Source organism: Passer domesticus, chromosome 3 (assembly GCF_036417665.1).
Source record: "Passer domesticus isolate bPasDom1 chromosome 3, bPasDom1.hap1, whole genome shotgun sequence".
NCBI lineage: Eukaryota > Metazoa > Chordata > Aves > Passeriformes > Passeridae > Passer > Passer domesticus.
Window position 1 is genome coordinate 44,121,786 of NC_087476.1, and position 10,234 is coordinate 44,132,019.

General features: G+C 39.6%; 1 long non-coding RNA gene across 1 annotated transcript; it reads right to left on the bottom strand.

Annotated features, from left to right (window-relative positions):
- Positions 1-4,028: 4,028 nt before the first annotated feature.
- On the bottom strand, positions 4,029-8,336 carry LOC135298051 (uncharacterized). The gene is made up of 3 exons (XR_010360018.1): positions 8,154-8,336; positions 5,223-5,362; positions 4,029-4,295 (listed from the first exon to the last, which is right to left on the bottom strand). It is a non-coding gene; the product is annotated as an uncharacterized LOC135298051 (long non-coding RNA).
- Between the last annotated feature and the right edge of the window lie 1,898 nt (positions 8,337-10,234).

Sequence of the window (10,234 nt, forward strand, 5' to 3'; positions counted from 1 at the left end):
ATGAGCAATGACCAGTAAGATGGAAGACCCAAACATGACCAGTTCAACTTTACCTGTATCTTCACAGGGTGTCAAGGATTAGGTCCCAATTTACCTTGGAAATGTCTATGGAAGTGAAACAGCCTTTGCACAAAAAACTGCAAACACACAAACAAAAATGAAACCCCTTTCTAAAATGCCCCTAAAAGACAAACTAAATTTAGGTGTGACGCAGATGATGTTCCTGTCCTGACAGGCAGGGCCACCAGCATGCCATGACAGAGCAAAGGGGAAGCCAAGTGCAGAGCAGCCCCAGGGACTTGCAGCCTGATTTACTCTCGGCAAAGCAATTTTTTTCCAGTTTTATTGCTTAAGCTGCAAGGTCAGAGCAGCCTCAGTGTTACCTGTGAAGGAAGGCCCTACATGCCAGCCCAATACCTCCTGAGTTTTTAATGACCATGTGGTATTAGGACACAATACATGGAAAATCGCAGCCATAAATAAGTCCAAAAATGTATGAACCCAGCTCAAATGTATGGGACCTGCTGTGTTTGCAACTAACTCACTGCATAATGCATGCCACATATTTTCCCAAAAGATATGCACTTCTAGCACATTAGTACACACAGAGATCACAAACCAGACCTGGGGGAAATGATGTGAACAGTAGTAATTTTAAATGTTGCTGTTCAGGAGCATTGGTATCAAACAGTTTTTGACTATGTGCTTTAGGTTTCTGTTCATTTTTTTATGTCATCCTAGGTGGAAATTTCCTGATTTGGAACCTTAGATAATACTTTCATCCATTTACTTTTGGATTTGACATATTTTCTATGCCCAAGGCTTTGCTACCACCATCAAATAGCAGGCATACTTGCAGGAAATCACATTTCAGTCACCAGCTGTTCATTTATTGTGGTTCATGCTTTAATTTGTATTCATGTTAGATTCAAATCATTACCATGATTTTCTTAAATATTCACCAAATGAAAGATTCCTTGCTGTGAGAAACCATCCATCTTTTACTGGACAATCCAGGAGTACAATGTGAACACCAATGTGCCTTATGTTCATAACACAGACATAAGTAGCATGAAAAGTTTGGGATTAAAATTTGACTTTAAACAATGGTGTAAGAAATAAGCCTCTTCCCTCAGTCTGCTTAAGCAATCCAGGTGGTTCCAAATTTTTGCTCAAGACTCCCTTTGTAGAGCAGCATGCCTCTTTATTTTCCAGCACCTATTGAGCTGGTATCATGACCGTGTTCCTCACACTGTGGACAATTACTTTGTGCTGTAAATCAAGGACTTCTGGAGTGCACCAGATTTACAACACATGCTCGGACCATCTGGGCAGGACATGTATATGGATTCCTCAAAATCTTCATTGACAAGGTTTCCGGAGTGAGAAAAGGAGGATATGTCCAAGAAAACCCAGATGTAGGATATCTTTACTGAGTCTAATCTTGGGAGGAATTGTGGCGGGGCAGATTAGGTCACAGATGACCATAATTCTTAGAAAAATATCTCACAAAACTCTAATAATAAGCTATGGTGTGTATGCAAAATTCAATCTCCTTTTCACTGGAAACTGAGAGAACATGCTCCAGATATAAAAACATTATTCTCCCCTGACAAGTTTCAAATCCTAGTGGCAATGCATAGAAGCACTAGCCCTTCCTAAAAGCAAAGGGAGAAAAGAAAAATAAAATCAACTTTTTACCAATGTGGCCTTAATGTCATCCTTAAAAACTGCTGGATCCAGGTTGTTAGCTTCTGCAAAAGCATCTAAGTGAAATATACACTTAGGAAGGTCTCAGCTAGAAATGTCACAAATTTAACCCAGAATTGTAAATACCTGGCACAATCAGAAGTATCTGCTTAAACAAACCCTTATACAGGGCAGTACTAGAGCAACTTTGCAATGCTGATGCTCTGTCCATAACAAAATGGGTTTAATTCAATTTAAGAGTCTTCACAGACGATTGTATCTTTTTAATTAAATTAATTTAAAAGCCTATTATATTTTTACTGGTGAAAATTTCATGCATAAGCCCAAGAATAAACAAACAAATAGAAAGATGCTAAGGAAGTAAGACAATAATATGCCTTTATGTGCAAGACAACTTGATTCATTGGAGTAGCGTGGCAGAAGCAAACTTTTAAAAGGGACTTAAATGTGGTCAGTCTAATCCAGATCCAAATCTAGCCTGGTTACTTCACTGTAATTGAGATCAGACTCTGATGCCACCAGCAAAAACTGCAAATAATCATCTGAATACCATTATTTCACCCTTACATTTGTTGGCAGAGCTTCAGCAATACATTTTGGAACCTGGGATGCCTCCTTCCCTGGATGGCTCCTGGCCGCTCCGGCTGGCAGGAGTGCTCCACTGGCCGTATGATGTCTAAAGTAAAAGCAAACCCTGTCTTGCCTGTGGGAACACTGGACAGAGTCCAGTCGGGGAACAAAACATTCAAAATGGGAACAAAGTGATCAAGGGTGTCTGCAATACACAGGAGAAGAGGAAAAGTGAAAAGACTGGGGGAAAAAATCACAGTTTGAAGGAGGAGAGGTGTGACTGTGCTCTTCTAATTCTGTCCAGGACTCAGAAAGAGAGAGCCAGAAAAAAAAATAGCACTGGGGGAGTTATTTTCTCATGGTATCTCCAGCCAAAAACAAGTTGTTACCAGAAGTCTTCTGAGGCACATTGAGTCAGGAACAGAAAAAAAAAAAGTGCTTTGGGACTTAAGGCAAGATGTAGATGGCTTGAGGCACCCACTTCCAGAACTGTCTTCCAGAAAAGCTCCACCCAGCAGCCACACAGCCCTGGAAGTGCCAGCATCCACAGGGTTCCGTGGAGTGCAGACACGGGCCTCTCCTACCCCATGCCGAGGCACACGGTGTGAGCAAGCTTGGGCACAGGGATGAATCCCTGGCTACACACTGCTAAACCTCCCAGGGACCAGGAAATATGAACTGGGAGGCTTTTGTCCACAGGCCTCTGTGCTCTGAACAAAGCTACATCTCTGCAGGCTGCTTCTCTCCTTTGCCAGCACAAGCACCATTTACCCCACTGGGGCTTTTCTCACATTTTATAAGCAAACCAGAATGCCTGACATGGAGCCAGTCCAGGAAAGGGATGGCTCAGCTTCCTTCCAGTCTTGAGTGTCCCAGGGTGAGGGTCTTCTGCCGACTGGACAGGTTGCTCCCATTAGAGACAGAGCAAATTATGGAACACAGGTGGTCCATCTGTGTCCTTACTGCATGTAAGCAGTATATAGCACCTCTGCAAAAGCAGGCACGGCACTCTAAAAGTGCTGTACTTTCTCTGCGTCACATCCATGCTTTAGCTGATCTCAGGATAAAGGTGGTGAAACAGTAATATGGAGGAGAAGGCCTTGTTGTATGCATATGTAAGCTAGTTCAGGCAGTGCTTTTGCTGACATCCACACTGATCACAATTTTCTGGATATATGGTATGTATATAAATGTATTTGTACATGTAAGCATTTGTATGTATGCATTTGAAGATATGAATATATGTATAGATATATTGTGTTCATTTATTTAGATTGTGAAAACACTAATTCATCCTGCATCAGCAGCACTTCAAAACCTCAGGCAGTGCTAGTGTGAGGATGGAGGCCTGCTGTTTATGCAGACTATTGTTAAATATAATTATTCCTTTAACTCATACCTCTCTTTTCATATAATACTGCAATGTCCAATCAAGGCCCATCGCTGGTGGCTCAGCACTGTGTGTGCAATGGTGTGGATGGGACAGGTGTCCCATCCATCTCTGGTATTGATACTAACACCAGCCTGTGCAAGACTTGCAAACAGCAATAAATAAGTTTGACACAGCTTTAGCAACACTTGGAGTTGTTTTGTTTTGTTTTAAAAAGGGAATTGAAAGCAGTGTGAAATAAAATGAGAGGGGTCACAAGTCTGTGGCCAAAATGGAACAATAACCATAGTAAACTGTTGAGCAATAAGAAACAAGAAGAGTTTTTCTTGATTTTTTTTTTGTTTATTTGTTTGTTTATTTGTTTTCTACCCTCCTTGAATGTTTTCCACTTCATGTCACCCACTGGATTGTGGAAATTGATTCCATCTGGATCTTTCCCAGTTATGTGTGCTGAGACATTGGCAATCTTCAAGTTGGGCAGAGCAGTTGCCTCTGATTCAGATTTCTCATTACTTCTGTGGGAACGCTACTCTTTCCTCTGTGATGGGCTGAATTTGTCCCATGGGAATGGGAGCTGCTAAAGAGTAAAGAGCTCCAGCATCCACATAGTGGTGTCCAGTGGCTCCTGTCCCAGTAGAAGTAAATTGCATGGCAGTCTATACATTGCAGCTACCACAAACCACCCCTCATGGCAGAAAGGATGATAGCTTCACTTTTTCTCCAAAATGTTAGTGTCTGGTTTCCAGAGCGGCTGAGGTACCAAACACCAGCCATTTTTGCCACCCTGTCAGGCAGCAAACTCCAGACCTACCTGATGGCCACGTTCTGTACTGAGGAACAACACAACAAACTAAAAAGCACAGCAATGTTTTGAAATAATGCATGGAAGTATCAAAAACTGGTTTAGGTCCTCATTGTTTCAAACAGATTTTGATCTCTTGCACTCACAAAATCTCATAGACTCTTACTCTGATGACTTTCCTTTCACACAGGCAGTAATAAAGGCTTTTAACCACTGTAAGGTGAGTGAGCGGTTCCACCTGCAAACTGAGCCCAGGAAGATCAGGAGCCCAGCACCTGGGCAGGTGGAAGTCACAAGGCAAAACCTTGTCCTACATCCTTATCCTAGAGAGGGACTTCCCCTGATCAGCTGCAGTACATGCAAGGATCTGCAAGTTGCCATAAAGTCACATATGTGTCAAGAGGAAACTGCTTTTAGGTGGATGAGGCTGACAATCACTCCTTCTTAATGGAAGAAATCGCAGTGCATGCATGACCTTCAGCAGAGCTACTCAAATGACTGTGAACTGTTTAAATAAAAGCAGAATTTAGCTCCCAATAGTCAGCAGCTTATGAATATCAATAGCCTCTTAGTGAGTTAAGGAAAAAATACACTACAGGTGGCTTTCTAATTGACCAGAGAAAATTTTGGAAATTTAATCAACACATTTAGTCTGCACATGAACAATTCATTTCACAGATGTTTTGTTAAGAGGCCCCCAGGCCTTATGTTGAGGAAAAACTCCATTCAGCAATCTCTACTTTTACTCACATTGTTGAGTGGAGAGAAAAGAAATTCTTCAGCTGACATTGAGTGAGGTCCCATTTTGCCACACATGGGCTACATGTGAAGCAGCTGCCAGTCCAACCCAGTACACTTACAAAGTGAGCACATAATGCAAGAGCAGGTGCCTAAAATAAACAGGAGGAACACAAAATAGCATGAAAATTATCAATATGATAAACATAGTCACTCATAGCCTTTTTCAGATCTTTTGCAGATCTTCTCAGATCATCAAGACCGAAGTTCTCAGTGAAGGTATTAGACACAAAGTGTTTACTCCTTGATGTTTGTGAACAGCATTTTCTGGGAAAAAAAAATCTGTTATTTATTTTTTTGGTGTAGTATTTCATTAGATGTTACGAAAGAAAAGAAACTTTCTGCAAAAGTGGAAAGAAAAAGCAGCATTTCTGAATACCAAGTATCCATGTGAGATGTTTTTGTTTGTTCCTCCAGCGCAAGCCAAATCTTAATCTGCTCCTTTTTATTAGTGTTATTGATGCACCAGGGAAAAAAAGTAAGCAACCAGAGAGTGTTCTTTAAACAGATAATAAAAATCCCTCATTCTCAAAATCGAAAACAGATTGCTTCATGCCTGCAAAAAAATGGTCTCATCATGGGCATTGTTTTACAAGGCAAATAGACTCTACTCATTTGTAAAATGAGGAACTTTCACAAAGAGTGAAAACCAAAAGTGCTGACACAAGAGAGGAAGAATGTTACCACAGTGTAATGTGAAGAAAAGAGACCCAAAAAAATCCAAACCTATACACTTTCAATCCTATGCATATATGCTAACACTTTTTGATGTGATTCAAATGTTTTAAGGGAAAAAAAAAATAGACATTTTCTCTGGTCAAGGTGTCTTAGACCAGATTCACATGAGAAATATATGTGTATGCCCAGAAGTGTTTCTGCCACTCTCTTCTTCACATGTTTAAATCTGATTAGTTCTTCCATTAAGTAAAAGTAACCCCATTTTGTAATTGCAAAATGCATATAGGCAGAATAGGCAGAAGTATTCTTGTTATCAGTGGTTTTTCTTCTGTCCCCTTCCTTGTTGTTTCACTTATTGGAAAGATTTACCCAAAGACTGTACAGTGACTAAGAGAACAGATCCCTTTTTTTCAGTGGGAAATATTAGAATTACTATGTAATATCTATACATTTTAACAGTATAAAGATGAACAGTTTTCTCTTTAAAAATTTCCTATGCTTTCCCCACTGAGAAGTAATGACCAAAAAGATATTATAGCTTTATTATGGGTGACATAATTTTTAGTCAAGAAAAAGAAGGAATTATGGGCTTTAAAATCCTGAAAAATAAACCAACATAGATAACACAACTGAAGAATTTTGCCCAAGTTGTAATATTCCCATAACTACTTTAGAACTTGATGGGGGGGAGGAAAAAGGCATCACATTTTTCTACTTTGACTTCTAGTTAGGAAAGCAATAATTTCCCACCTAAAAAAATAAGTCACTCTCTGCTTCCCAACCACTGTCCTGCATTTTGAAGCACATCTTTTAAACACCCCGTGTCTCCATTGTGTCTTTGTCACAAACCAAGGCTATGATCTAACACTTAGTCAAGAAGGGATCTTCCTGGTCCGGGACCTTCTGGTGTGTATCACACAAAGGCTTGATGAGCAAAGTCTCACATGTTTGTTTCAGACTGTGATGACCACCTTAAATTGACACCAGAAGAGATGCTTCCTTCTCCAGACAACAAACTGTTGAAACACCAAATTTTTTCATGAAACCAGAAGGCTCAAAAACCATACTGCCAGAAAAACATATTTCATCAGCCACGTATTATAGTGAGAAAAGGCAGAAAACTCAGTAATGAGTCAGGAAGGGTGGTTATTTTAGATTTTAATAGTAGTAGTAATCTCTATACTCATCTTTAGGGAAAAAGACAAACAGAGTAAAGGACCTCTCTCTAGAAGGTAAATATAGAAAGATAATCTCTTCTATGGGGTTTTCCAGACAATGATAATAATAAAATGTTTTAAAGTGACAATACAATAGTAATAGTAATAGTAATAGTAATAGTAATAGTAATAGTAATAGTAATAGTAATAGTAACAGTAATAGGAAGGGTTAGTTATCTATCCCAAACAAATGGGATGAAAAACTGGTCCAGTTTCTTAAATAACCATATTGTAATTTTCACTTAATAGAAAAAAAAGTAGCAGTAGGAATGTAGAAGGGTACTCATAGCTCTTCACCTGATAGACCACAATTTTTGCAGTGGATTCTGAAGGCATTATGACAAGAGAGCAGAAGGATGCAACAGAAATTGTTGGAATTTTGGTGTTTTGAGAAGGATTTTGGAAGAAGGCAACAGGAGTGTTTAAGAGAAAGGTTCAGAACTTTGTCTTTGAATTAAAGGAAAAGCCACAAAATGGCCATAAACCTCAGCTGTAACGACATGGTGACATTAAGTTGCAAAGAGTCTTCAAAATAGAGATAAAACATTTATTTAGCTCAGAAATCAACTGGGATGGGGTTGTTTTGGTTTTTGTTTGTTTGTTGTTTTTTTTTTTTTTTACCTTTTCTTCCTTATAGCTTGTTTCATATTGTGTGATTCCTACTTTCGTCCCATGTTTGTTTAGCTGCCCTTCTCTTACTCTATTTTATTGTAGATAATGACTTAAAATTAGAGCTGGTGAATGCATGTACTAACTGGGGAGTACCAAGGGGACTGAAATTCAAGTTTGAGTAAACTGAAGTAAACTTCATTTACCAATGAAGTTCCAGCAGAAACTGCATTCCCCAGATCTATGAAAAATAAGTTCAGCTACTCAGGCACTGAGACATGAAAAGATACCTGCTCACTCAAGTTCAAAAAATGTTTGCTATGTGTGTTAATGAATTTATTGATTCATTGTGATCTGAAAGATATTTAGTTAATTGTACCTCTGAAATATTCTTCATTGAGTTTGATAATGAAGGTAATAATATTCAGTGTTTTCTGTCTTCTCAATAAACTAAGACTTGCTTTTCCATCTGGGATTTTAAAATATTGGCTGCAGTGGACCAGAAAGTTCTACAGGCAGTCTGGCTAGACCTTAACAAAGCTGAGCTTCTGTCTGCTCATTTTCATAGAATCATGGAATCACAGAATGGTTTAGGTTGGAAGTGAACCTGAAGATCACCTAGTTACAAACCCCTGCCATGGGCTGGGGCATCCATGGTTGCTCAAGGCACCATCCAATCAACCCAGCCTTGAACACTTCCCAGAATGAGGCATCCACAGCTTTTCTGGGCAACCTACTCCAGGGCCTCACCATCCTCACAGTAAAAATTTTCTTCCTGATACTTAATCTAAACCCGCCCTGTTTCAGTTTCAAGGCGTTCTCTCTTGTCCCATCACTCCATGTCCTTGCAAAAAGTCTCTCCCCATGCTTCTTGTAGGCTCCCTTCAGGTATTTGAAGGCTGTAATTAGGTCACACTGAAGCCTTTCCTTCTCCAGGCTAAACAATCTCAATAATTATCTTAGCTTTTCCTTATGGGATAGGTGCTCCATCCCTCTAACAATTTTCTAAGACTCTGTCAGCTGATGTCACCTACCAGCTATCCAACAACAGTGGAAATTCAGAGTTGAATTTTCAGTGACACATGGGTCATGATACACTTTGAATGGAATATTAAACTCCAAGGGTAGCCAAGATATCCTTATGTATACTTATGAGCTGATGACACTGCTCAGGACCTTCCTTTAATGCATAATGATGATTCCTATTAAAACTTCTTGAGTACAGGTACAGCTACAATCCTTGAGGAGTCTAGAAAATGGACTCCTCATTGCAATCTGCTAAAAGAAATATGCTGTGCCTTGTGGAAGGAGAGAAGACTGTATCAACAGCAACTTTCAAGAGAAGTGGGATGCAGTGAGACATTAAATAATCATGGTGACAGCAATTTGAGATGTCTGGAGAAGTCTGTAAGTAATTACAACAGAGATTTTCCTCTTGCAAGGTGTTTTGTTATCAGAAAACCCCAGTTTTAACTTCCTTTCTCTGACACACGTAACACAAGGCTGATGAATTACAGTTAAATTTGCTACATGAATGTGCAATTCACTTGATCTGTAGACATTGTGTTAGCGTACAGCAGTGGCTAGTGATGCATTGCATCTCACTGAAAAATGCCTCTAGTGGTTCTGGTGTAAGAGCTGTTGTGAGACTCAGCTCAAACACAGAGCTCCCACATACAAGGAATAGGCTTGCCTTTAGTGTATGCTTCACTTGATACATTTAGGTTGAGTGATTACAACACCCTGGAACTAAAATGATAGGCTAATTAGGAGCTGGAATGAACTTCCCGAGTCACTGGGTTCATCATCTCCTGCCTTTACTGGAAGCCTTATATAATGTCTGCATAAAGCAGCAGAGCTTCAGCTGAAAGTTACTCAGTTTTTGCTGTTCCTCCCACACAAAGGCTGCTCCACACCCTCCCTGCCTTGATGGTCAAGACTTTTCTTCTCTTTTCCTGCACAATCTCAGATCCCCTTTATTTGTTCCTGTGCCAGCATTGGACTTTGATAAATATAGCTCTTTTCCCTTTGCACTTTTTACTTCTTTGATTTATTTCTGGAAAGCAATTGCATCCCTTTATAGCCTTCATTTTGTTAGGCTAAGAGAGATAGACTTTTCTAATCTCCTCCTCCTGGAAGACAGCAGTTTTTTCTCCCAAACCTCTCTGGACCTTCTTTGCATCTGTTTCTCTTTGAATTTTCCCCTTCCTGAACATGGCCAACCAGAAGAGTACGCAGCAAACCAGATAATTTTGCTATGTTTTTATTAGGATGGCAATACTTCCCTCTCCTTCCTAGAGGTCTTCTTTAAGGCCATGTCAATGCTGATACCTCACAGTAACCTATGACAACATATTCTTCCTCTTAATACATTTCCAAAAGATGAGTTCCAGTATGTAGAGAAATTATTGGCATTAATCCATAACAATGTGATGACTTTGCACTTAATATTATTAAATT